This window comes from Pristiophorus japonicus, chromosome 23, assembly GCF_044704955.1.
Source record: "Pristiophorus japonicus isolate sPriJap1 chromosome 23, sPriJap1.hap1, whole genome shotgun sequence".
In the NCBI taxonomy this organism is placed as follows: domain Eukaryota; kingdom Metazoa; phylum Chordata; class Chondrichthyes; family Pristiophoridae; genus Pristiophorus; species Pristiophorus japonicus.
The window spans coordinates 20,364,294-20,390,965 of record NC_091999.1 but is presented as its reverse complement, the minus strand read 5'-3'; the positions used below and the strand labels follow the sequence as shown (position 1 = coordinate 20,390,965).

General features: G+C 43.5%; 22 non-coding genes across 22 annotated transcripts; all 22 read right to left on the bottom strand.

Annotated features, from left to right (window-relative positions):
• Positions 1-798: 798 nt before the first annotated feature.
• Positions 799-880, bottom strand: trnas-aga (transfer RNA serine (anticodon AGA)). The gene has a single exon. It is a non-coding gene; the product is annotated as a tRNA-Ser (tRNA).
• A 217-nt stretch (positions 881-1,097) lies between these two features.
• On the bottom strand, positions 1,098-1,169 carry trnad-auc (transfer RNA aspartic acid (anticodon AUC)). The gene has a single exon. It is a non-coding gene; the product is annotated as a tRNA-Asp (tRNA).
• A 1,580-nt stretch (positions 1,170-2,749) lies between these two features.
• On the bottom strand, positions 2,750-2,831 carry trnas-uga (transfer RNA serine (anticodon UGA)). Its single transcript has one exon. It is a non-coding gene; the product is annotated as a tRNA-Ser (tRNA).
• A 216-nt stretch (positions 2,832-3,047) lies between these two features.
• trnad-guc (transfer RNA aspartic acid (anticodon GUC)) lies at positions 3,048-3,119 on the bottom strand. The gene has a single exon. It is a non-coding gene; the product is annotated as a tRNA-Asp (tRNA).
• A 1,580-nt stretch (positions 3,120-4,699) lies between these two features.
• trnas-aga (transfer RNA serine (anticodon AGA)) lies at positions 4,700-4,781 on the bottom strand. Its single transcript has one exon. It is a non-coding gene; the product is annotated as a tRNA-Ser (tRNA).
• Positions 4,782-4,998: 217 nt separating this feature from the next.
• On the bottom strand, positions 4,999-5,070 carry trnad-auc (transfer RNA aspartic acid (anticodon AUC)). The gene has a single exon. It is a non-coding gene; the product is annotated as a tRNA-Asp (tRNA).
• A 1,580-nt stretch (positions 5,071-6,650) lies between these two features.
• Positions 6,651-6,732, bottom strand: trnas-aga (transfer RNA serine (anticodon AGA)). The gene has a single exon. It is a non-coding gene; the product is annotated as a tRNA-Ser (tRNA).
• A 2,168-nt stretch (positions 6,733-8,900) lies between these two features.
• trnad-guc (transfer RNA aspartic acid (anticodon GUC)) lies at positions 8,901-8,972 on the bottom strand. Its single transcript has one exon. It is a non-coding gene; the product is annotated as a tRNA-Asp (tRNA).
• Positions 8,973-10,552: 1,580 nt separating this feature from the next.
• Positions 10,553-10,634, bottom strand: trnas-aga (transfer RNA serine (anticodon AGA)). The gene has a single exon. It is a non-coding gene; the product is annotated as a tRNA-Ser (tRNA).
• A 216-nt stretch (positions 10,635-10,850) lies between these two features.
• trnad-guc (transfer RNA aspartic acid (anticodon GUC)) lies at positions 10,851-10,922 on the bottom strand. The gene has a single exon. It is a non-coding gene; the product is annotated as a tRNA-Asp (tRNA).
• A 1,878-nt stretch (positions 10,923-12,800) lies between these two features.
• On the bottom strand, positions 12,801-12,872 carry trnad-guc (transfer RNA aspartic acid (anticodon GUC)). Its single transcript has one exon. It is a non-coding gene; the product is annotated as a tRNA-Asp (tRNA).
• A 1,580-nt stretch (positions 12,873-14,452) lies between these two features.
• Positions 14,453-14,534, bottom strand: trnas-aga (transfer RNA serine (anticodon AGA)). Its single transcript has one exon. It is a non-coding gene; the product is annotated as a tRNA-Ser (tRNA).
• Positions 14,535-14,750: 216 nt separating this feature from the next.
• On the bottom strand, positions 14,751-14,822 carry trnad-guc (transfer RNA aspartic acid (anticodon GUC)). The gene has a single exon. It is a non-coding gene; the product is annotated as a tRNA-Asp (tRNA).
• A 1,580-nt stretch (positions 14,823-16,402) lies between these two features.
• Positions 16,403-16,484, bottom strand: trnas-aga (transfer RNA serine (anticodon AGA)). Its single transcript has one exon. It is a non-coding gene; the product is annotated as a tRNA-Ser (tRNA).
• Positions 16,485-16,700: 216 nt separating this feature from the next.
• trnad-guc (transfer RNA aspartic acid (anticodon GUC)) lies at positions 16,701-16,772 on the bottom strand. The gene has a single exon. It is a non-coding gene; the product is annotated as a tRNA-Asp (tRNA).
• Positions 16,773-18,352: 1,580 nt separating this feature from the next.
• On the bottom strand, positions 18,353-18,434 carry trnas-aga (transfer RNA serine (anticodon AGA)). The gene has a single exon. It is a non-coding gene; the product is annotated as a tRNA-Ser (tRNA).
• Positions 18,435-18,650: 216 nt separating this feature from the next.
• On the bottom strand, positions 18,651-18,722 carry trnad-guc (transfer RNA aspartic acid (anticodon GUC)). Its single transcript has one exon. It is a non-coding gene; the product is annotated as a tRNA-Asp (tRNA).
• A 1,875-nt stretch (positions 18,723-20,597) lies between these two features.
• trnad-guc (transfer RNA aspartic acid (anticodon GUC)) lies at positions 20,598-20,669 on the bottom strand. Its single transcript has one exon. It is a non-coding gene; the product is annotated as a tRNA-Asp (tRNA).
• Positions 20,670-22,249: 1,580 nt separating this feature from the next.
• trnas-cga (transfer RNA serine (anticodon CGA)) lies at positions 22,250-22,331 on the bottom strand. Its single transcript has one exon. It is a non-coding gene; the product is annotated as a tRNA-Ser (tRNA).
• A 1,869-nt stretch (positions 22,332-24,200) lies between these two features.
• On the bottom strand, positions 24,201-24,282 carry trnas-cga (transfer RNA serine (anticodon CGA)). Its single transcript has one exon. It is a non-coding gene; the product is annotated as a tRNA-Ser (tRNA).
• Positions 24,283-26,151: 1,869 nt separating this feature from the next.
• trnas-aga (transfer RNA serine (anticodon AGA)) lies at positions 26,152-26,233 on the bottom strand. The gene has a single exon. It is a non-coding gene; the product is annotated as a tRNA-Ser (tRNA).
• A 216-nt stretch (positions 26,234-26,449) lies between these two features.
• On the bottom strand, positions 26,450-26,521 carry trnad-guc (transfer RNA aspartic acid (anticodon GUC)). The gene has a single exon. It is a non-coding gene; the product is annotated as a tRNA-Asp (tRNA).
• Between the last annotated feature and the right edge of the window lie 151 nt (positions 26,522-26,672).

The window sequence follows — 26,672 nt, the reverse complement described above, 5'->3', positions numbered from 1 at the left end:
TGAAGGTTAAGGCCAACGACATAACCACTCGTTTATCCTGGCCCTGTGAGAGCTTGGATTCTGTCTCTGTGACAAACTGGGCTTCAACCCCAACCCCACATACAAACACATGCACATTGTCTTTTAGTGAGCATTTACGAACATTTTTAGTAATATTTACACGAGGGCAACACTCCTACTCTGTTTCGAGTAATGCTCTGGGACCTTTCATATCCACCCGAGGGTGCAGACGGAGCTTCAATTTAACATTTCATCCGAAAGTCAACAGCTTCAACATTGCAAAATTCCCCAAGTGCTGCACTTGAGTGTTAGCCAAGATGATATGCTCAAGTCCAAGGAGTGCGACTTGAACACACAAACTCCTGATTCAGTCGAGAATGCTGCCACTGAACCAAATCCGATACAAAAGTCCACAACCGTATTATTTTCCCCAATTCTTTTTTATAAGTTCCAGGACATACCAAATTCATGGTGATGATTTCCACAGACAGTTGCACATACACAGAGACAAAAATAGAGATAGACAGACACAGAGACACACATAACCAAAAATTTACACGCACCAACGGGCATGCACAGCTGCCTTAGACATCTCGAGGGAGAGACAGGCTGAATCACTGTCGCAACTTTGACTGATTGTTGCGATTTTTTAATCGGATGTATCGTGAATATTGCAGATTAATAAAAATGAGAACAAATGTCAGTGTTGAAAGGTGTGGGACGTTATTCCAATTATCACATGATCAGTTTGTTCGAGAACTGGTTAAATTGTGAAATGGAATGAAAAATGCTGAGAATCGTAGTCGGCAGGATTCGAACCTGCGCGGGAAAATCCCAATGGATTTCTAGTCCATCGCCTTAACCACTCGGCCACGACTACTGTGTCGCTGGCTTTTTAAACGTTACTCAGAAAAAACTCAGTCATCCATCTCTGTGCAGCAGACGGCCAAAGAATCCTGAAAAGGTCTCCGTCAGCTAAAAATCTGGAAGAGGCAAACTCCTCTCCCTGTATTTTCACAGTTCGGATTTCGCTCTGGAATTTTTAATATGTATCTACCAAGAAACAGAAGTAAAAATCAACATTTTGAAACATCTGCCTCCCCGTCGGGGAATTGAACCCCGGTCTCCCGCGTGATAGGCGGGGATACTCACCACTATAATAACGAGGAACTGACGGAAAGCTGCTCTGTCGGAGCAGGAATCGAGCTGTGAACAGAACTGGACACCATGAGAAGTCGACAGACACATTGAGAGACAGAGACAAACCGACAAACAGGGAGAGACAGACACCGAGATAGAGACAACGAGAGACAGAAAGTGTGAGACTGAGAAGGAGAGGCAGATTGGGTGAGAAAAAGACGCAAACACATACAGAGACAGAGATTTGTGTGTTTGATCTATTAAGAGAGAAAGGGAAAGAGTGAGAGAAAGACAATGATAAAGACAGTGACAAGGAGAGAGACAGATAGAGAGAAAGAGATAGAGACTAAAACAGAAAATGATGGAAATACTTCTCAGGTTAGAGGCAGGGACTAACAGAGACAGGCAAAGAAATGGACAGACCGAAATGATGGGAAAGAGAGAGTCAGTCAGACAAAGAATCTGAGAGAATCCCATTGGAACAGACGTGGGCACCGTGAGAAAGAGACAGATTGAGAGACTGAGACAAACGGAGAAACAGGGACAGACAGAGTGAGTCAGACTGAGAGAGACAAAGACTCAGACATACAAACACATACACAGCTCTGTGGAGAGAGAGAGAGAGGCAGAGACCGAGCGACACAGATACATTTCACAATTTCATTTCATTATCGGTTCAGAGTGACACATATTTACAGAAAATTGTTGATTCAACCGATGAAAATCGGACATCACTGATCAGAATGGGAGGAAATCTGTGTTAAAATAAATAGAAACCAGGAGTTGTGAAGAACCCACGGTGGAAACCCTTTGAAGTTTAAGGCCAACGACATAACCACTCGTTTATCCTGGCCCTGTGAGAGCTTGCATTCTCTCTCTGTGACAAACTGGGCTTCAACCCCAACCCCACATACAAAGAAATGCACATTGTCTTTTAGTGAGCATTTACGAACATTTTTAGTAATATTTACACGAGGGCAACACTCCTACTCTATTTCGAGTAATGCTCTGGGACCTTTCATATCCACCCGAGGGTGCAGACGGAGCTTCAATTTAACATTTCATCCGAAAGTCAACAGCTTCAACATTGCAAAATTCCCCAAGTGCTGCACTTGAGTGTTAGCCAAGATGATATGCTCAAGTCCAAGGAGTGCGACTTGAACACACAAACTCCTGATTCAGTCGAGAATGCTGCCACTGAACCAAAGCCGATACAAAAGTTCACAACCGTATTATTTTCCCCAAGTCTTTTTTATAAGTTCCAGGACATACCAAATTCATGGTGATGATTTCCACAGACAGTTGCACATACACAGAGACAAAAATAGAGATAGACAGACACAGAGACACACATAACCAAAAATTTACACGCACCAACGGGCATGCACAGCTGCCTTAGACATATCGAGGGAGAGACAGGCTGAATCACTGTCGCAACTTTGACTGATTGTTGCGATTTTTTAATCGGATGTATCGTGAATATTGCAGATTAATAAAAATGAGAACAAATGTCAGTGTTGAAAGGTGTGGGACGTTATTCCAATTATCACATGATCAGTTTGTTCGAGAACTGGTTAAATTGTGAAATGGAATGAAAAATGCTGAGAATCGTAGTCGGCAGGATTCGAACCTGCGAGGTAAAATCCCAATGGATTTCAAGTCCATCGCCTTAACCACTCGGCCACGACTACTGTGTCGCTGGCTTTTTAAACGTTACTCAGAAAAAACTCAGTCATCCATCTCTGTGCAGCAGACGGCCAAAGAATCCTGAAAAAGTCTCCGTTAGCTAAAAATCTGGAAGAGGCAAACTCCTCGACCTGTATTTTCACAGTTCGATTTCGCTCTGGAATTTTTAATATGTATCTACCAAGAAACAGAAGTATGAATCAACATTTTGAAACATCTGACTCCCCGTCGGGGAATTGAACCCCGGTCTCCCGCGTGACAGGCGGGGATACTCACCACTATACTAACGAGGAACTGACGGATAGCTGCTCTGTCGGAGCAGGAATCGAGCTGTGAACAGAACAGGACACCATGAGAAGTCGACAGACACATTGAGAGACAGAGACAAACCGACAAACAGGGAGAGACAGACACCGAGATAGAGACAACGAGAGACAGAAAGTGTGAGACTGAGAAGGAGAGGCAGATTGGGTGAGAAAAAGACTCAAACACATACAGAGACAGAGATTTGTGTGTTTGATCTATTAAGAGAGAAAGGGAAAGAGTGAGAGAAAGACAATGATAAAGACAGTGACAAAGAGAGAGACAGATAGAGAGAAAGAGATAGAGACTAAAACAGAAAATTATGGAAATACTTCTCAGGTTAGAGGCAGGGACTAACAGAGACAGGCAAAGAAATGGACAGACCGAAATGATGGGAAAGAGAGAGTCAGTCAGACAAAGAATCTGAGAGAATCCCATTGGAACAGACGTGGGCACCGTGAGAAAGAGACAGATTGAGAGACTGAGACAAACGGAGAAACAGGGACAGACAGAGTGAGTCAGACTGAGAGAGACAAAGACTCAGACATACAAACACATACACAGCTCTGTGGAGAGAGAGAGAGAGGCAGAGACCGAGCGACACAGATACATTTCACAATTTCATTTCATTATCGGTTCAGAGTGACACATATTTACAGAAAATTGTTGATTCAACCGATGAAAATCGGACATCACTGATCAGAATGGGAGGAAATCTGTGTTAAAATAAATAGAAACCAGGAGTTGTGAAGAACCCACGGTGGAAACCCTTTGAAGGTTAAGGCCAACGACATAACCACTCGTTTATCCTGGCCCTGTGAGAGCTTGGATTCTGTCTCTGTGACAAACTGGGCTTCAACCCCAACCCCACATACAAACACATGCACATTGTCTTTTAGTGAGCATTTACGAACATTTTTAGTAATATTTACACGAGGGCAACACTCCTACTCTGTTTCGAGTAATGCTCTGGGACCTTTCATATCCACCCGAGGGTGCAGACGGAGCTTCAATTTAACATTTCATCCGAAAGTCAACAGCTTCAACATTGCAAAATTCCCCAAGTGCTGCACTTGAGTGTTAGCCAATATGATATGCTCAAGTCCAAGGAGTGCGACTTGAACACACAAACTCCTGATTCAGTCGAGAATGCTGCCACTGAACCAAATCCGATACAAAAGTCCACAACCGTATTATTTTCCCCAAGTCTTTTTTATAAGTTCCAGGACATACCAAATTCATGGTGATGATTTCCACAGACAGTTGCACATACACAGAGACAAAAATAGAGATAGACAGACACAGAGACACACATAACCAAAAATTTACACGCACCAACGGGCATGCACAGCTGCCTTAGACATCTCGAGGGAGAGACAGGCTGAATCACTGTCGCAACTTTGACTGATTGTTGCGATTTTTTAATCGGATGTATCGTGAATATTGCAGATTAATAAAAATGAGAACAAATGTCAGTGTTGAAAGGTGTGGGACGTTATTCCAATTATCACATGATCAGTTTGTTCGAGAACTGGTTAAATTGTGAAATGGAATGAAAAATGCTGAGAATCGTAGTCGGCAGGATTCGAACCTGCGCGGGAAAATCCCAATGGATTTCTAGTCCATCGCCTTAACCACTCGGCCACGACTACTGTGTCGCTGGATTTTTAAACGTTACTCAGAAAAAACTCAGTCATCCATCTCTGTGCAGCAGACGGCCAAAGAATCCTGAAAAGGTCTCCGTCAGCTAAAAATCTGGAAGAGGCAAACTCCTCTCCCTGTATTTTCACAGTTCGGATTTAGCTCTGGAATTTTTAATATGTATCTACCAAGAAACAGAAGTAAAAATCAACATTTTGAAACATCTGCCTCCCCGTCGGGGAATTGAACCCCGGTCTCCCGCGTGATAGGCGGGGATACTCAGCACTATACTAACGAGGAACTGACGGAAAGCTGCTCTGTCGGAGCAGGAATCGAGCTGTGAACAGAACTGGACACCATGAGAAGTCGACAGACACATTGAGAGACAGAGACAAACCGACAAACAGGGAGAGACAGACACCGAGATAGAGACAACGAGAGACAGAAAGTGTGAGACTGAGAAGGAGAGGCAGATTGGGTGAGAAAAAGACGCAAACACATACAGAGACAGAGATTTGTGTGTTTGATCTATTAAGAGAGAAAGGGAAAGAGTGAGAGAAAGACAATGATAAAGACAGTGACAAGGAGAGAGACAGATAGAGAGAAAGAGATAGAGACTAAAACAGAAAATGATGGAAATACTTCTCAGGTTAGAGGCAGGGACTAACAGAGACAGGCAAAGAAATGGACAGACCGAAATGATGGGAAAGAGAGAGTCAGTCAGACAAAGAATCTGAGAGAATCCCATTGGAACAGACGTGGGCACCGTGAGAAAGAGACAGATTGAGAGACTGAGACAAACGGAGAAACAGGGACAGACAGAGTGAGTCAGACTGAGAGAGACAAAGACTCAGACATACAAACACATACACAGCTCTGTGGAGAGAGAGAGAGAGGCAGAGACCGAGCGACACAGATACATTTCACAATTTCATTTCATTATCGGTTCAGAGTGACACATATTTACAGAAAATTGTTGATTCAACCGATGAAAATCGGACATCACTGATCAGAATGGGAGGAAATCTGTGTTAAAATAAATAGAAACCAGGAGTTGTGAAGAACCCACGGTGGAAACCCTTTGAAGTTTAAGGCCAACGACATAACCACTCGGTTATCCTGGCCCTGTGAGAGCTTGCATTCTCTCTCTGTGACAAACTGGGCTTCAACCCCAACCCCACATACAAACACATGCACATTGTCTTTTAGTGAGCATTTACGAACATTTTTAGTAATATTTACACGAGGGCAACACTCCTACTCTGTTTCGAGTAATGCTCTGGTACCTTTCATATCCACCCGAGGGTGCAGACGGAGCTTCAATTTAACATTTCATCCGAAAGTCAACAGCTTCAACATTGCAAAATTCCCCAAGTGCTGCACTTGAGTGTTAGCCAAGATGATATGCTCAAGTCCAAGGAGTGCGACTTGAACACACAAACTCCTGATTCAGTCGAGAATGCTGCCACTGAACCAAAGCCGATACAAAAGTTCACAACCGTATTATTTTCCCCAAGTCCTTTTTATAAGTTCCTGGACATACCAAATTCATGGTGATGATTTCCACAGACAGTTGCACATACACAGAGACAAAAATAGAGATAGACAGACACAGAGACACACATAACCAAAAATTTACACGCACCAACGGGCATGCACAGCTGCCTTAGACATCTCGAGGGATAGACAGGCTGAATCACTGTCGCAACTTTGACTGATTGTTGCGATTTTTTAATCGGATGTATCGTGAATATTGCAGATTAATAAAAATGAGAACAAATGTCAGTGTTGAAAGGTGTGGGACGTTATTCCAATTATCACATGATCAGTTTGTTCGAGAACTGGTTAAATTGTGAAATGGAATGAAAAATGCTGAGAATCGTAGTCGGCAGGATTCGAACCTACGCGGGAAAATCCCAATGGATTTCTAGTCCATCGCCTTAACCACTCGGCCACGACTACTGTGTCGCTGGCTTTTTAAACGTTACTCAGAAAAAACTCAGTCATCCATCTCTGTGCAGCAGACGGCCAAAGAATCCTGAAAAAGTCTCCGTAAGCTAAAAATCTGGAAGAGGCAAACTCCACTACCTGTATTTTCACAGTTCGATTTCGCTTTGGAATTTTTAATATGTATGTACCAAGAAACAGAAGTAAAAATCAACATTTTGAAACGTCTGCTTCCCCGTCGGGGAATTGAACCCCGGTCTCTTGCGCGTGACAGACGGGGACACTCACCACTATACTAACGAGGAACTGACGGATAGCTGCTCTGTCGGAGCAGGAATCGAGCTGTGAACAGAACTGGACACCATGAGAAGTCGACAGACACATTGAGAGACAGAGACAAACCGACAAACAGGGAGAGACAGACACCGAGATAGAGACAACGAGAGACAGAAAGTGTGAGACTGAGAAGGAGAGGCAGATTGGGTGAGAAAAAGACGCAAACACATACAGAGACAGAGATTTGTGTGTTTGATCTATTAAGAGAGAAAGGGAAAGAGTGAGAGAAAGACAATGATAAAGACAGTGACAAGGAGAGAGACAGATAGAGAGAAAGAGATAGAGACTAAAACAGATAATGATGGAAATGATTCTCAGGTTAGAGGCAGGGACTAACAGAGACAGGCAAAGAAATGGACAGACCGAAATGATGGGAAAGAGAGAGCCAGTCAGACAAAGAATCTGAGAGAATCCCATTGGAACAGACGTGGGCACCGTGAGAAAGAGACAGATTGAGAGACTGAGACAAACGGAGAAACAGGGACAGACAGAGTGAGTCAGACTGAGAGAGACAAAGACTCAGACATACAAACACATACACAGCTCTGTGGAGAGAGAGAAATAGGCAGAGACCGAGCGACACAGATACATTTCACAATTTCATTTCATTATCGGTTCAGAGTGACACATATTTACAGAAAATTGTTGATTCAACCGATGAAAATCGGACATCACTGATCAGAATGGGAGGAAATCTGTGTTAAAATAAATAGAAACCAGGAGTGGGGAAGAACCCACGGTGGAAACCCTTTGAAGTTTAAGGCCAACGACATAACCACTCGTTTATCCTGGCCCTGTGAGAGCTTGGATTCTGTCTCTGTGACAAACTGGGCTTCAACCCCAACCCCACATACAAACACATGCACATTGTCTTTTAGTGAGCATTTACGAACATTTTTAGTAATATTTACACGAGGGCAACACTCCTACTCTGTTTCGAGTAATGCTCTGGGACCTTTCATATCCACCCGAGGGTGCAGACGGAGCTTCAATTTAACATTTCATCCGAAAGTCAACAGCTTCAACATTGCAAAATTCCCCAAGTGCTGCACTTGAGTGTTAGCCAAGATGATATGCTCAAGTCCAAGGAGTGCGACTTGAACACACAAACTCCTGATTCAGTCGAGAATGCTGCCACTGAACCAAAGCCGATACAAAAGTCCACAAACGTATTATTTTCCCCAAGTCTTTTTTATAAGTGCCAGGACATACCAAATTCATGGTGATGATTTCCACAGACAGTTGCACATACACAGAGACAAAAATAGAGATAGACAGACACAGAGACACACATAACCAAAAATTTACACGCACCAACGGGCATGCACAGCTGCCTTAGACATCTCGAGGGAGAGACAGGCTGAATCACTGTCGCAACTTTGACTGATTGTTGCGATTTTTTAATCGGATGTATCGTGAATATTGCAGATTAATAAAAATGAGAACAAATGTCAGTGTTGAAAGTTGTGGGACGTTATTCCAATTATCACATGATCAGTTTGGTCGAGAACTGGTTAAATTGTGAAATGGAATGAAAAATGCTGAGAATCGTAGTCGGCAGGATTCGAACCGGCGCGGGAAAAACCCAATGGATTTCTAGTCCATCGCCTTAACCACTCGGCCATGACTACTGTGTCGCTGCCTTTTTAAACGTTACTCAGAAAAAACTCAGTCATCCATCTCTGTGCAGCAGACGGCCAAAGAATCCTGAAAAAGTCTCCGTTTGCTAAAAATCTGGAAGAGGCAAACTCCTCTACCTGTATTTTCACAGTTCGATTTCGCTCTGGAATTTTTAATATGTATCTGCCAAGAAACAGAAGTAAAAATCAACATTTTGAAACATATTCCTCCCCGTCGGGGAATTGAACCCCGGTCTCCCGCGTGACAGGCGGGGATACTCACCACTATACTAACGAGGAACTGACGGATAGCTGCTCTGTCGGAGCAGGAATCGAGCTGTGAACAGAACTGGACACCATGAGAAGTCGACAGACACATTGAGAGACAGAGACAAACCGACAAACAGGGAGAGACAGACACCGAGATAGAGACAACGAGAGACAGAAAGTGTGAGACTGAGAAGGAGAGACAGATTGGGTGAGAAAAAGACTCAAACACATACAGAGACAGAGATTTGTGTGTTTGATCTATTAAGAGAGAAAGGGAAAGAGTGAGAGAAAGACAATGATAAAGACAGTGACAAGGAGAGAGACAGATAGAGAGAAAGAGATAGAGACTAAAACAGAAAATGATGGAAATACTTCTCAGGTTAGAGGCAGGGACTAACAGAGACAGGCAAAGAAATGGACAGACCGAAATGATGGGAAAGAGAGAGCCAGTCAGACAAAGAATCTGAGAGAATCCCATTGGAACAGACGTGGGCACCGTGAGAAAGTGACAGATTGAGAGACTGAGACAAACGGAGAAACAGGGACAGACAGAGTGAGTCAGACTGAGAGAGACAAAGACTCAGACAGACAAACACATACACAGCTCTGTGGAGAGAGAGAGAGAGGCAGAGACCGAGCGACACAGATACATTTCACAATTTCATTTCATTATCGGTTCAGAGTGACACATATTTACAGAAAATTGTTGATTCAACCGATGAAAATCGGACATCACTGATCAGAATGGGAGGAAATCTGTGTTAAAATAAATAGAAACCAGGAGTTGTGAAGAACCCACGGTGGAAACCCTTTGAAGGTTAAGGCCAACGACATAACCACTCGTTTATCCTGGCCCTGTGAGAGCTTGGATTCTGTCTCTGTGACAAACTGGGCTTCAACCCCAACCCCACATACAAACACATGCACATTGTCTTTTAGTGAGCATTTACGAACATTTTTAGTAATATTTACACGAGGGCAACACTCCTACTCTGTTTCGAGTAATGCTCTGGGACCTTTCATATCCACCCGAGGGTGCAGACGGAGCTTCAATTTAACATTTCATCCGAAAGTCAACAGCTTCAACATTGCAAAATTCCCCAAGTGCTGCACTTGAGTGTTAGCCAATATGATATGCTCAAGTCCAAGGAGTGCGACTTGAACACACAAACTCCTGATTCAGTCGAGAATGCTGCCACTGAACCAAATCCGATACAAAAGTCCACAACCGTATTATTTTCCCCAAGTCTTTTTTATAAGTTCCAGGACATACCAAATTCATGGTGATGATTTCCACAGACAGTTGCACATACACAGAGACAAAAATAGAGATAGACAGACACAGAGACACACATAACCAAAAATTTACACGCACCAACGGGCATGCACAGCTGCCTTAGACATCTCGAGGGAGAGACAGGCTGAATCACTGTCGCAACTTTGACTGATTGTTGCGATTTTTTAATCGGATGTATCGTGAATATTGCAGATTAATAAAAATGAGAACAAATGTCAGTGTTGAAAGGTGTGGGACGTTATTCCAATTATCACATGATCAGTTTGTTCGAGAACTGGTTAAATTGTGAAATGGAATGAAAAATGCTGAGAATCGTAGTCGGCAGGATTCGAACCTGCGCGGGAAAATCCCAATGGATTTCTAGTCCATCGCCTTAACCACTCGGCCACGACTACTGTGTCGCTGGCTTTTTAAACGTTACTCAGAAAAAACTCAGTCATCCATCTCTGTGCAGCAGACGGCCAAAGAATCCTGAAAAGGTCTCCGTCAGCTAAAAATCTGGAAGAGGCAAACTCCTCCACCTGTATTTTCACAGTTCGATTTCGCTTTGGAATTTTTAATATGTATCTACCAAGAAACAGAAGTAAAAATCAACATTTTGAAACATCTGCCTCCCCGTCGGGGAATTGAACCCCGGTCTCCCGCGTGACAGGCAGGGACACTCACCACTATACTAACGAGGAACTGACGGATAGCTGCTCTGTCGGAGCAGGAATCGAGCTGTGAACAGAACTGGACACCATGAGAAGTCGACAGACACATTGAGAGACAGAGACAAACCGACAAACAGGGAGAGACAGACACCGAGATAGAGACAACGAGAGACAGAAAGTGTGAGACTGAGAAGGAGAGGCAGATTGGGTGAGAAAAAGACTCAAACACATACAGAGACAGAGATTTGTGTGTTTGATCTATTAAGAGACAAAGGGAAAGAGTGAGAGAAAGACAATGATAAAGACAGTGACAAGGAGAGAGACAGATAGAGAGAAAGAGATAGAGACTAAAACAGAAAATGATGGAAATACTTCTCAGGTTAGAGGCAGGGACTAACAGAGACAGGCAAAGAAATGGACAGACCGAAATGATGGGAAAGAGAGAGCCAGTCAGACAAAGAATCTGAGAGAATCCCATTGGAACAGACGTGGGCACCGTGAGAAAGAGACAGATTGAGAGACTGAGACAAACGGAGAAACAGGGACAGACAGAGTGAGTCAGACTGAGAGAGACAAAGACTCAGACAGACAAACACATACACAGCTCTGTGGAGAGAGAGAGAGAGGCAGAGACCGAGCGACACAGATACATTTCACAATTTCATTTCATTATCGGTTCAAAGTGACACATAGTTACAGAAAATTGTTGATTCAACCGATGAAAATCGGACATCACTGATCAGAATGGGAGGAAATCTGTGTTAAAATAAATAGAAACCAGGAGTGGGGAAGAACCCACGGTGGAAACCCTTTGAAGTTTAAGGCCAACGACATAACCACTCGGTTATCCTGGCCCTGTGAGAGCTTGGATTCTGTCTCTGTGACAAACTGGGCTTCAACCCCAACCCCACATACAAACACATGCACATAGTCTTTTAGTGAGCATTTACGAACATTTTTAGTAATATTTACACGGGGGCAACTCTCCTACTTTGTTTCGAGTAATGCCCTGGGACCTTTCATATCCACCCGAGGGTGCAGACGGAGCTTCAATTTAACATTTCATCCGAAAGTCAACAGCTTCAACATTGCAAAATTCCCCAAGTGCTGCACTTGAGTGTTAGCCAAGATGATATGCTCAAGTCCAAGGAGTGCGACTTGAACACATAAACTCCTGATTCAGTCGAGAATGCTGCCACTGAACCAAAGCCGATACAAAAGTTCACAAACGTATTATTTTCCCCAAGTCTTTTTTATAAGTTCCAGGACATACCAAATTCATGGTGATCATTTCCACAGACAGTTGTACATACACAGAGACAAAAATAGAGATAGACAGACACAGAGACACACATAACCAAAAATTTACACGCACCAACGGGCATGCACAGCTGCCTTAGACATCTCGAGGGATAGACAGGCTGAATCACTGTCGCAACTTTGACTGATTGTTGCGATTTTTTAATCGGATGTATCGTGAATATTGCAGATTAATAAAAATGAGAACAAATGTCAGTGTTGAAAGGTGTGGGACGTTATTCCAATTATCACACGATCAGTTTGGTAGAGAACTGGTTAAATTGTGAAATGGAATGAAAAATGCTGAGAATCGTAGTCGGCAGGATTCGAACCGGCGCGGGAAAAACCCAATGGATTTCTAGTCCATCGCCTTAACCACTCGGCCATGACTACTGTGTCGCTGCCTTTTTAAACGTTACTCAGAAAAAACTCAGTCATCCATCTCTGTGCAGCAGACGGCCAAAGAATCCTGAAAAAGTCTCCGTTTGCTAAAAATCTGGAAGAGGCAAACTCCTCTACCTGTATTTTCACAGTTCGATTTCGCTCTGGAATTTTTAATATGTATCTGCCAAGAAACAGAAGTAAAAATCAACATTTTGAAACATATTCCTCCCCGTCGGGGAATTGAACCCCGGTCTCCCGCGTGACAGGCGGGGATACTCACCACTATACTAACGAGGAACTGACGGATAGCTGCTCTGTCGGAGCAGGAATCGAGCTGTGAACAGAACTGGACACCATGAGAAGTCGACAGACACATTGAGAGACAGAGACAAACCGACAAACAGGGAGAGACAGACACCGAGATAGAGACAACGAGAGACAGAAAGTGTGAGACTGAGAAGGAGAGACAGATTGGGTGAGAAAAAGACTCAAACACATACAGAGACAGAGATTTGTGTGTTTGATCTATTAAGAGAGAAAGGGAAAGAGTGAGAGAAAGACAATGATAAAGACAGTGACAAGGAGAGAGACAGATAGAGAGAAAGAGATAGAGACTAAAACAGAAAATGATGGAAATACTTCTCAGGTTAGAGGCAGGGACTAACAGAGACAGGCAAAGAAATGGACAGACCGAAATGATGGGAAAGAGAGAGCCAGTCAGACAAAGAATCTGAGAGAATCCCATTGGAACAGACGTGGGCACCGTGAGAAAGTGACAGATTGAGAGACTGAGACAAACGGAGAAACAGGGACAGACAGAGTGAGTCAGACTGAGAGAGACAAAGACTCAGACAGACAAACACATACACAGCTCTGTGGAGAGAGAGAGAGAGGCAGAGACCGAGCGACACAGATACATTTCACAATTTCATTTCATTATCGGTTCAGAGTGACACATATTTACAGAAAATTGTTGATTCAACCGATGAAAATCGGACATCACTGATCAGAATGGGAGGAAATCTGTGTTAAAATAAATAGAAACCAGGAGTTGTGAAGAACCCACGGTGGAAACCCTTTGAAGGTTAAGGCCAACGACATAACCACTCGTTTATCCTGGCCCTGTGAGAGCTTGGATTCTGTCTCTGTGACAAACTGGGCTTCAACCCCAACCCCACATACAAACACATGCACATTGTCTTTTAGTGAGCATTTACGAACATTTTTAGTAATATTTACACGAGGGCAACACTCCTACTCTGTTTCGAGTAATGCTCTGGGACCTTTCATATCCACCCGAGGGTGCAGACGGAGCTTCAATTTAACATTTCATCCGAAAGTCAACAGCTTCAACATTGCAAAATTCCCCAAGTGCTGCACTTGAGTGTTAGCCAATATGATATGCTCAAGTCCAAGGAGTGCGACTTGAACACACAAACTCCTGATTCAGTCGAGAATGCTGCCACTGAACCAAATCCGATACAAAAGTCCACAACCGTATTATTTTCCCCAAGTCTTTTTTATAAGTTCCAGGACATACCAAATTCATGGTGATGATTTCCACAGACAGTTGCACATACACAGAGACAAAAATAGAGATAGACAGACACAGAGACACACATAACCAAAAATTTACACGCACCAACGGGCATGCACAGCTGCCTTAGACATCTCGAGGGAGAGACAGGCTGAATCACTGTCGCAACTTTGACTGATTGTTGCGATTTTTTAATCGGATGTATCGTGAATATTGCAGATTAATAAAAATGAGAACAAATGTCAGTGTTGAAAGGTGTGGGACGTTATTCCAATTATCACATGATCAGTTTGTTCGAGAACTGGTTAAATTGTGAAATGGAATGAAAAATGCTGAGAATCGTAGTCGGCAGGATTCGAACCTGCGCGGGAAAATCCCAATGGATTTCTAGTCCATCGCCTTAACCACTCGGCCACGACTACTGTGTCGCTGGCTTTTTAAACGTTACTCAGAAAAAACTCAGTCATCCATCTCTGTGCAGCAGACGGCCAAAGAATCCTGAAAAGGTCTCCGTCAGCTAAAAATCTGGAAGAGGCAAACTCCTCCACCTGTATTTTCACAGTTCGATTTCGCTTTGGAATTTTTAATATGTATCTACCAAGAAACAGAAGTAAAAATCAACATTTTGAAACATCTGCCTCCCCGTCGGGGAATTGAACCCCGGTCTCCCGCGTGACAGGCAGGGACACTCACCACTATACTAACGAGGAACTGACGGATAGCTGCTCTGTCGGAGCAGGAATCGAGCTGTGAACAGAACTGGACACCATGAGAAGTCGACAGACACATTGAGAGACAGAGACAAACCGACAAACAGGGAGAGACAGACACCGAGATAGAGACAACGAGAGACAGAAAGTGTGAGACTGAGAAGGAGAGGCAGATTGGGTGAGAAAAAGACTCAAACACATACAGAGACAGAGATTTGTGTGTTTGATCTATTAAGAGACAAAGGGAAAGAGTGAGAGAAAGACAATGATAAAGACAGTGACAAGGAGAGAGACAGATAGAGAGAAAGAGATAGAGACTAAAACAGAAAATGATGGAAATACTTCTCAGGTTAGAGGCAGGGACTAACAGAGACAGGCAAAGAAATGGACAGACCGAAATGATGGGAAAGAGAGAGCCAGTCAGACAAAGAATCTGAGAGAATCCCATTGGAACAGACGTGGGCACCGTGAGAAAGAGACAGATTGAGAGACTGAGACAAACGGAGAAACAGGGACAGACAGAGTGAGTCAGACTGAGAGAGACAAAGACTCAGACAGACAAACACATACACAGCTCTGTGGAGAGAGAGAGAGAGGCAGAGACCGAGCGACACAGATACATTTCACAATTTCATTTCATTATCGGTTCAAAGTGACACATAGTTACAGAAAATTGTTGATTCAACCGATGAAAATCGGACATCACTGATCAGAATGGGAGGAAATCTGTGTTAAAATAAATAGAAACCAGGAGTGGGGAAGAACCCACGGTGGAAACCCTTTGAAGTTTAAGGCCAACGACATAACCACTCGGTTATCCTGGCCCTGTGAGAGCTTGGATTCTGTCTCTGTGACAAACTGGGCTTCAACCCCAACCCCACATACAAACACATGCACATAGTCTTTTAGTGAGCATTTACGAACATTTTTAGTAATATTTACACGGGGGCAACTCTCCTACTTTGTTTCGAGTAATGCCCTGGGACCTTTCATATCCACCCGAGGGTGCAGACGGAGCTTCAATTTAACATTTCATCCGAAAGTCAACAGCTTCAACATTGCAAAATTCCCCAAGTGCTGCACTTGAGTGTTAGCCAAGATGATATGCTCAAGTCCAAGGAGTGCGACTTGAACACATAAACTCCTGATTCAGTCGAGAATGCTGCCACTGAACCAAAGCCGATACAAAAGTTCACAAACGTATTATTTTCCCCAAGTCTTTTTTATAAGTTCCAGGACATACCAAATTCATGGTGATCATTTCCACAGACAGTTGTACATACACAGAGACAAAAATAGAGATAGACAGACACAGAGACACACATAACCAAAAATTTACACGCACCAACGGGCATGCACAGCTGCCTTAGACATCTCGAGGGATAGACAGGCTGAATCACTGTCGCAACTTTGACTGATTGTTGCGATTTTTTAATCGGATGTATCGTGAATATTGCAGATTAATAAAAATGAGAACAAATGTCAGTGTTGAAAGGTGTGGGACGTTATTCCAATTATCACACGATCAGTTTGGTAGAGAACTGGTTAAATTGTGAAATGGAATGAAAAATGCTGAGAATCGTAGTCGGCAGGATTCGAACCAGCGCGGGAAAAACCCAATGGATTTCTAGTCCATCGCCTTAACCACTCGGCCATGACTACTGTGTCGCTGCCTTTTTAAACGTTACTCAGAAAAAACTCAGTCATCCATCTCTGTGCAGCAGACGGCCAAAGAATCCTGAAAAAGTCTCCGTCAGCTAAAAATCTGGAAGAGGCAAACTCCTCCACCTGTATTTTCACAGTTCGATTTCGCTTTGGAATTTTTAATATGTATCTACCAAGAAACAGAAGTAAAAATCAACATTTTGAAACATCTGCCTCCCCGTCGGGGAATTGAACCCCGGTCTCCCGCGTGACAGGCAGGGACACTCACCACTATACTAACGAGGAACTGACGGATAGCTGCTCTGTCGGAGCAGGAATCGAGCTGTGAACAGAACTGGACACCATGAGAAGTCGACAGACACATTGAGAGACAGAGACAAACCGACAAACAGGGAGAGACAGACACCGAGATAGAGACAACGAGAGACAGAAAGTGTGAGACTGAGAAGGAGAGGCAGATTGGGTGAGAAAAAGACTCAAACACATACAGAGACAGAGATTTGTGTGTTTGATCTATTAAGAGAGAAAGGGAAAGAGTGAGAGAAAGACAATGATAAAGACAGTGACAAGGAGAGAGACAGATAGAGAGAAAGAGATAGAGACTAAAACAGAAAATGATGGAAATACTTCTCAGGTTAGAGGCAGGGACTAACAGAGACAGGCAAAGAAATGGACAGACCGAAATGATGGGAAAGAGAGAGCCAGTCAGACAAAGAATCTGAGAGAATCCCATTGGAACAGACGTGGGCACCGTGAGAAAGAGACAGATTGAGAGACTGAGACAAACGGAGAAACAGGGACAGACAGAGTGAGTCAGACTGAGAGAGACAAAGACTCAGACAGACAAACACATACACAGCTCTGTGGAGAGAGAGAGAGAGGCAGAGACCGAGCGACACAGATACATTTCACAATTTCATTTCATTATCGGTTCAAAGTGACACATAGTTACAGAAAATTGTTGATTCAACCGATGAAAATCGGACATCACTGATCAGAATGGGAGGAAATCTGTGTTAAAATAAATAGAAACCAGGAGTGGGGAAGAACCCACGGTGGAAACCCTTTGAAGTTTAAGGCCAACGACATAACCACTCGGTTATCCTGGCCCTGTGAGAGCTTGGATTCTGTCTCTGTGACAAACTGGGCTTCAACCCCAACCCCACATACAAACACATGCACATAGTCTTTTAGTGAGCATTTACGAACATTTTTAGTAATATTTACACGGGGGCAACTCTCCTACTTTGTTTCGAGTAATGCCCTGGGACCTTTCATATCCACCCGAGGGTGCAGACGGAGCTTCAATTTAACATTTCATCCGAAAGTCAACAGCTTCAACATTGCAAAATTCCCCAAGTGCTGCACTTGAGTGTTAGCCAAGATGATATGCTCAAGTCCAAGGAGTGCGACTTGAACACATAAACTCCTGATTCAGTCGAGAATGCTGCCACTGAACCAAAGCCGATACAAAAGTTCACAAACGTATTATTTTCCCCAAGTCTTTTTTATAAGTTCCAGGACATACCAAATTCATGGTGATCATTTCCACAGACAGTTGTACATACACAGAGACAAAAATAGAGATAGACAGACACAGAGACACACATAACCAAAAATTTACACGCACCAACGGGCATGCACAGCTGCCTTAGACATCTCGAGGGATAGACAGGCTGAATCACTGTCGCAACTTTGACTGATTGTTGCGATTTTTTAATCGGATGTATCGTGAATATTGCAGATTAATAAAAATGAGAACAAATGTCAGTGTTGAAAGGTGTGGGACGTTATTCCAATTATCACACGATCAGTTTGGTAGAGAACTGGTTAAATTGTGAAATGGAATGAAAAATGCTGAGAATCGTAGTCGGCAGGATTCGAACCAGCGCGGGAAAAACCCAATGGATTTCTAGTCCATCGCCTTAACCACTCGGCCATGACTACTGTGTCGCTGCCTTTTTAAACGTTACTCAGAAAAAACTCAGTCATCCATCTCTGTGCAGCAGACGGCCAAAGAATCCTGAAAAAGTCTCCGTTTGCTAAAAATCTGGAAGAGGCAAACTCCTCTACCTGTATTTTCACAGTTCGATTTCGCTCTGGAATTTTTAATATGTATCTGCCAAGAAACAGAAGTAAAAATCAACATTTTGAAACATCTTCCTCCCCGTCGGGGAATTGAACCCCGGTCTCCCGCGTGACAGGCGGGGATACTCACCACTATACTAACGAGGAACTGACGGATAGCTGCTCTGTCGGAGCAGGAATCGAGCTGTGAACAGAACTGGACACCATGAGAAGTCGACAGACACATTGAGAGACAGAGACAAACCGACAAACAGGGAGAGACAGACACCGAGATAGAGACAACGAGAGACAGAAAGTGTGAGACTGAGAAGGAGAGACAGATTGGGTGAGAAAAAGACTCAAACACATACAGAGACAGAGATTTGTGTGTTTGATCTATTAAGAGAGAAAGGGAAAGAGTGAGAGAAAGACAATGATAAAGACAGTGACAAGGAGAGAGACAGATAGAGAGAAAGAGATAGAGACTAAAACAGAAAATGATGGAAATGATTCTCAGGTTAGAGGCAGGGACTAACAGAGACAGGCAAAGAAATGGACAGACCGAAATGATGGGAAAGAGAGAGCCAGTCAGACAAAGAATCTGAGAGAATCCCATTGGAACAGACGTGGGCACCGTGAGAAAGAGACAGATTGAGAGACTGAGACAAACGGAGAAACAGCGACAGACAGAGTGAGTCAGACTGAGAGAGACAAAGACTCAGACATACAAACACATACACAGCTCTGTGGAGAGAGGGAGGCAGAGACCGAGCGACACAGATACATTTCACAATTTCATTTCATTATCGGTTCAGAGTGACACATAGTTACAGAAAATTGTTGATTCAACCGATGAAAATCGGACATCACTGATCAAAATGGGAGGAAATCTGTGTTAAAATAAATAGAAACCAGGAGTGGGGAAGAACCCACGGTGGAAAACCCTTTGAAGTTTAAGGCCAACGACATAACCACTCGGTTATCCTGGCCCTGTGAGAGCTTGGATTCTGTCTCTGTGACAAACTGGGCTTCAACCCCAACACCACATACAAACACATGCACATAGTCTTTTAGTGAGCATTTACGAACATTTTTAGTAATATTTACACGGGGGCAACTCTCCTACTTTGTTTCGAGTAATGCTCTGGGACCTTTCATATCCACCCGAGGGTGCAGACGGAGCTTCAATTTAACATTTCATCCGAAAGTCAACAGCTTCAACATTGCAAAATTCCCCAAGTGCTGCACTTGAGTGTTCGCCAAGATGATATGCTCAAGTCCAAGGAGTGCGACTTGAACACAGAAACTCCTGATTCAGTCGAGAATGCTGCCACTGAACCAAAGCCGATACAAAAGTTCACAAACGTATTATTTTCCCCAAGTCTTTTTTATAAGTTCCAGGACATACCAAATTCATGGTGATGATTTCCACAGACAGTTGCACATACACAGAGACAAAAATAGAGATAGACAGACACAGAGACACAGATAACCAAAAATTTACACGCACCAACGGGCATGCACAGCTGCCTTAGACATCTCGAGGGATAGACAGGCTGAATCACTGTCGCAACTTTGACTGATTGTTGCGATTTTTTAATCGGATGTATCGTGAATATTGCAGATTAATAAAAATGAGATCAAATGTCAGTGTTGAAAGGTGTGGGACGTTATTCCAATTATCACATGATCAGTTTGGTAGAGAACTGGTTAAATTGTGAAATGGAATGAAAAATGCTGAGAATCGGAGTCGGCAGGATACGAACCTGCGCGGGAAAATCCCAATGGATTTCTAGTCCATCGCCTTAACCACTCGGCCACGACTACTGTGTCGCTGGCTTTTTAAACGTTACTCAGAAAAAACTCAGTCATCCATCTCTGTGCAGCAGACGGCCAAAGAATCCTGAAAAAGTCTCCGTTTGCTAAAAATCTGGAAGAGACAAACTCCTCTACCTGTATTTTCACAGTTCGATTTCGCTAGGGAATTTTTAATATGTATCTACCAAGAAACAGAAGTAAAAATCAACATTTTGAAACATCTGCCTCCCCGTCGGGGGATTGAACCCCGGTATCCCGCGTGACAGGCGGGGATACTCACCACTATACTAACGAGGAACTGACGGATAGCTGCTCTGTCGGAGCCAGAATCGAGCTGTGAACAGAAATGGACACAATGAGAAGTCGACAGACACATTGAGAGACAGAGACAAACCGACAAACAGGGAGAGACAGACACCGAGATAGAGACAACGAGAGACAGAAAGTGTGAGACTGAGAAGGAGAGGCAGATTGGGTGAGAAAAAGACTCAAACACATACAGGGACAGAGATTTGTGTGTTTGATCTATTAAGAGAGAAAGGGAAAGAGTGAGAGAAAGACAATGATAAAGACAGTGACAAGGAGAGAGACAGATAGAGAGAAAGAGATAGAGACTAAAACAGAAAATGATGGAAATACTTCTCAGGTTAGAGGCAGGGACTAACAGAGACAGGCAAAGAAATGGACAGACCGAAATGATGGGAAAGAGAGAGCCAGTCAGACAAAGAATCTGAGAGAATCCCATTGGAACAGACGTGGGCACCGTGAAAAAGAGACAGATTGAGAGACTGAGACAAACGGAGAAACAGGGACAGACAGAGTGAGTCAGACTGAGAGAGACAAAGACTCAGACAGACAAACACATACACAGCTCTGTGGAGAGAGAGAGAGAGGCAGAGACCGAGCGACACAGATACATTTCACAATTTCATTTCATTATCGGTTCAAAGTGACACATAGTTACAGAAAATTGTTGATTCAACCGATGAAAATCGGACATCACTGATCAGAATGGGAGGAAATCTGTGTTAAAATAAATAGAAACCAGGAGTGGGGAAGAACCCATGGTGGAAACCCTTTGAAGTTTAAGGCCAACGACATAACCACTCGGTTATCCAGGCCCTGTGAGAGCTTGGATTCTGTCTCTGTGACAAACTGGGCTTCAACCCCAACCCCACATACAAACACATGCACATTGTCTTTTAGTGAGCATTTACGAACATTTTTAGTAATATTTACACGAGGGCAACACTCCTACTCTGTTTCGAGTAATGCTCTGGGACCTTTCATATCCACCCGAGGGTGCAGACGGAGCTTCAATTTAACATTTCATCCGAAAGTCAACAGCTTCAACATTGCAAAATTCCCCAAGTGCTGCACTTGAGTGTTAGCCAAGATGATATGCTCAAGTCCAAGGAGTGCGACTTGAACACACAAACTCCTGATTCAGTCGAGAATGCTGCCACTGAACCAAAGCCGATACAAAAGTTCACAACCGTATTATTTTCCCCAAGTCTTTTTTATAAGTTCCAGGACATACCAAATTCATGGTGATGATTTCCACAGACAGTTGCACATACACAGAGACAAAAATAGAGATAGACAGACACAGAGACACACATAACCAAACATTTACACGCACCAACGGGCATGCACAGCTGCCTTAGACATCTCGAGGGATAGACAGGCTGAATCACTGTCGCAACTTTGACTGATTGTTGCGATTTTTTAATCGGATGTATCGTGAATATTGCAGATTAATAAAAATGAGAACAAATGTCAGTGTTGAAAGGTGTGGGACGTTATTCCAATTATCACATGATCAGTTTGGTAGAGAACTGGTTAAATTGTGAAATGGAATGCAAAATGCTGAGAATCGTAGTCGGCAGGATTCGAACCTGCGCGGGAAAATCCCAATGGATTTCGAGTCCATCGCCTTAACCACTCGGCCACGACTACTGTGTCGCTGGCTTTTTAAACGTTACTCAGAAAAAACTCAGTCATCCATCTCTGTGCAGCAGACGGCCAAAGAATCCTGAAAAAGTCTCCGTTTGCTAAAAATCTGGAAGAGGCAAACTCCTCTACCTGTATTTTCACAGTTCCATTTCGCTCTGGAATTTTTAATATGTATCTACCAAGAAACAGAAGTAAAAATCAACATTTTGAAACATCTGCCTCCCCGTCGGGGAATTGAACCCCTGTATCCCGCGTGACAGGCGGGGATACTCACCACTATACTAACGAGGAACTGACGGATAGCTGCTCTGTCGGAGCCGGAATCGAGCTGTGAACAGAACTGGACACCATGAGAAGTCGACAGACACATTGAGAGACAGAGACAAACCGACAAACAGGGAGAGACAGACACCGAGATAGAGACAACGAGAGACAGAAAGTGTGAGACTGAGAAGGAGAGGCAGATTGGGTGAGAAAAAGACTCAAACACATACAGAGACAGAGATTTGTGTGTTTGATCTATTAAGAGAGAAAGGGAAAGAGTGAGAGAAAGACAATGATAAAGACAGTGACAAGGAGAGAGACAGATAGAGAGAAAGAGATAGAGACTAAAACAGAAAATGATGGAAATACTTCTCAGGTTAGAGGCAGGGACTAACAGAGACAGGCAAAGAAATGGACAGACCGAAATGATGGGAAAGAGAGAGCCAGTCAGACAAAGAATCTGAGAGAATCCCATTGGAACAGACGTGGGCACCGTGAGAAAGAGACAGATTGAGAGACTGAGACAAACGGAGAACCAGGGACAGACAGAGTGAGTCAGACTGAGAGAGACAAAGACTCAGACATACAAACACATACACAGCTCTGTGGAGAGAGAGAGAGAGGCAGAGACCGAGCGACACAGATACATTTCACAATTTCATTTCATTATCGGTTCAGAGTGACACATAGTTACAGAAAATTGTTGATTCAACCGATGAAAATCGGACATCACTGATCAGAATGGGAGGAAATCTGTGTTAAAATAAATAGAAACCAGGAGTGGGGAAGAACCCACGGTGGAAAACCCTTTGAAGTTTAAGGCCAACGACATAACCACTCGGTTATCCTGGCCCTGTGAGAGCTTGGATTCTGTCTCTGTGACAAACTGGGCTTCAACCCCAACCCCACATACAAACACATGCACATAGTCTTTTAGTGAGCATTTACGAACATTTTTAGTAATATTTACACGAGGGCAACTCTCCTACTCTGTTTCGAGTAATGCTCTGGGACCTTTCATATCCACCCGAGGGTGCAGACGGAGCTTCAATTTAACATTTCATCCGAAAGTCAACAGCTTCAACATTGCAAAATTCCCCAAGTGCTGCACTTGAGTGTTAGCCAAGATGATATGCTCAAGTCCAAGGAGTGCGACTTGAACACACAAACTCCTGATTCAGTCGAGAATGCTGCCACTGAACCAAAGCCGATACAAAAGTTCACAACCGTATTATTTTCCCCAAGTCTTTTTTATAAGTTCCAGGACATACCAAATTCATGGTGATGATTTCCACAGACAGTTGCACATACACAGAGACAAAAATAGAGATAGACAGACACAGAGACACAGATAACCAAAAATTTACACGCACCAACGGGCATGCACAGCTGCCTTAGACATCTCGAGGGATAGACAGGCTGAATCACTGTCGCAACTTTGACTGATTGTTGCGATTTTTTAATCGGATGTATCGTGAATATTGCAGATTAATAAAAATGAGAACAAATGTCAGTGTTGAAAGATGTGGGACGTTATTCCAATTATCACATGATCAGTTTGGTAGAGAACTGGTTAAATTGTGAAATGGAATGAAAAATGCTGAGAATCGGAGTCGGCAGGATTCGAACCTGCGCGGGAAAATCCCAATGGATTTCGAGTCCATCGCCTTAACCACTCGGCCACGACTACTGTGTCGCTGGCTTTTTAAACGTTACTCAGAAAAAACTCAGTCATCCATCTCTGTGCAGCAGACGGCCAAAGAATCCTGAAAAAGTCTCCGTTTGCTAAAAATCTGGAAGAGGCAAACTCCTCAACCTGTATTTTCACAGTTCCATTTCGCTCTGGAATTTTTAATATGTATCTACCAAGAAACAGAAGTTAAAATCAACATTTTGAAACATCTGCCTCCCCGTCGGGGAATTGAACTCCTGCATCCCGCGTTACAGGCGGGGATACTCACCACTATACTAACGAGGAACTGACGGATAGCTGCTCTGTCGGAGCCGGAATCGAGCTGTGAACAGAACTGGACACCATGAGAAGTCGACAGACACATTGAGAGACAGAGACAAACCGACAAACAGGGAGAGACAGACACCGAGATAGAGACAACGAGAGACAGAAAGTGTGAGACTGAGAAGGAGAGGCAGATTGGGTGAGAAAAAGACTCAAACACATACAGAGACAGAGATTTGTGTGTTTGATCTATTAAGAGAGAAAGGGAAAGAGTGAGAGAAAGACAATGATAAAGACAGTGACAAGGAGAGAGACAGATAGAGAGAAAGAGATAGAGACTAAAACAGAAAATGATGGAAATACTTCTCAGGTTAGAGGCAGGGACTAACAGAGACAGGCAAAGAAATGGACAGACCGAAATGATGGGAAAGAGAGAGCCAGTCAGACAAAGAATCTGAGAGAATCCCATTGGAACAGACGTGGGCACCGTGAGAAAGAGACAGATTGAGAGACTGAGACAAACGGAGATACAGGGACAGACAGAGTGAGTCAGACTGAGAGAGACAAAGACTCAGACATACAAACACATACACAGCTCTGTGGAGAGAGAGAGAGAGGCAGAGACCGAGCGACACAGATACATTTCACAATTTCATTTCATTATCGGTTCAGAGTGACACATAGTTACAGAAAATTGTTGATTCAACCGACGAAAATCGGACATCACTGATCAGAATGGGAGGAAATCTGTGTTAAAATAAATAGAAACCAGGAGTGGGGAAGAACCCACGGTGGAAAACCCTTTGAAGTTTAAGGCCAACGACATAACCACTCGGTTATCCTGGCCCTGTGAGAGCTTGGATTCTGTCTCTGTGACAAACTGGGCTTCAACCCCAACCCCACATACAAACACATGCACATAGTCTTTTAGTGAGCATTTACGAACATTTTTAGGAATATTGACACGAGGGCAACTCTCCTACTCTGTTTCGAGTAATGCTCTGGGACCTTTCATATCCACCCGAGGGTGCAGACGGAGCTTCAATTTAACATTTCATCCGAAAGTCAACAGCTTCAACATTGCAAAATTCCCCAAGTGCTGTACTTGAGTGTTAGCCAAGATGATATGCTCAAGTCCAAGGAGTGCGACTTGAACACACAAACTCCTGATTCAGTCGAGAATGCTGCCACTGAACCAAAGCCGATACAAAAGTTCACAACCGTATTATTTTCCCCAAGTCTTTTTTGTAAGTTCCAGGACATACCAAATTCATGGTGATGATTTCCACAGACAGTTGCACATACACAGAGACAAAAATAGAGAGAGACAGACACAGAGACACATATAACCAAAAATTTACACGCACCAACGGGCATGCAGAGCTGCCTTAGACATCTCGAGGGATAGACAGGCTGAATCACTGTCGCAACTTTGACTGATTGTTGCGATTTTTTAATCGGATGTATCGTGAATATTGCAGATTAATAAAAATGAGAACAAATGTCAGTGTTGAAAGGTGTGGGACGTTATTCCAATTATCACATGATCAGTTTGGTAGAGAACTGGTTAAATTGTGAAATGGAATGCAAAATGCTGAGAATCGTAGTCGGCAGGATTCGAACCTGCGCGGGAAAATCCCAATGGATTTCTAGTCCATCGCCTTAACCACTCGGCCACGACTACTGTGTCGCTGGCTTTTTAAACGTTACTCAGAAAAAACTCAGTCATCCATCTCTGTGCAGCAGACGGCCAAAGAATCCTGAAAAAGTCTCCGTTTGCTAAAAATCTGGAATAGGCAAACTCCTCCACCTGTATTTTCACAGTTCGATTTCGCTGTGGAATTTTTAATATGTATCTGCCAAGAAACAGAAGTAAAAATCAACATTTTGAAACATCTGCCTCCCCGTCGGGGAATTGAACCCCGGTCTCCCGCGTGACAGGCAGGGATATTCACCACTTTACTAACGAGGAACTGACGGGCAATTACTCTGTCGGAGCAGGAATCGAGATGTGAACAGAACTGGACACCATGAGAAGTCGACAGACACATTGAGAGACAGAGACAAACCGACAAACAGGGAGAGACAGACACCGAGATAGAGACAACGAGAGACAGAAAGTG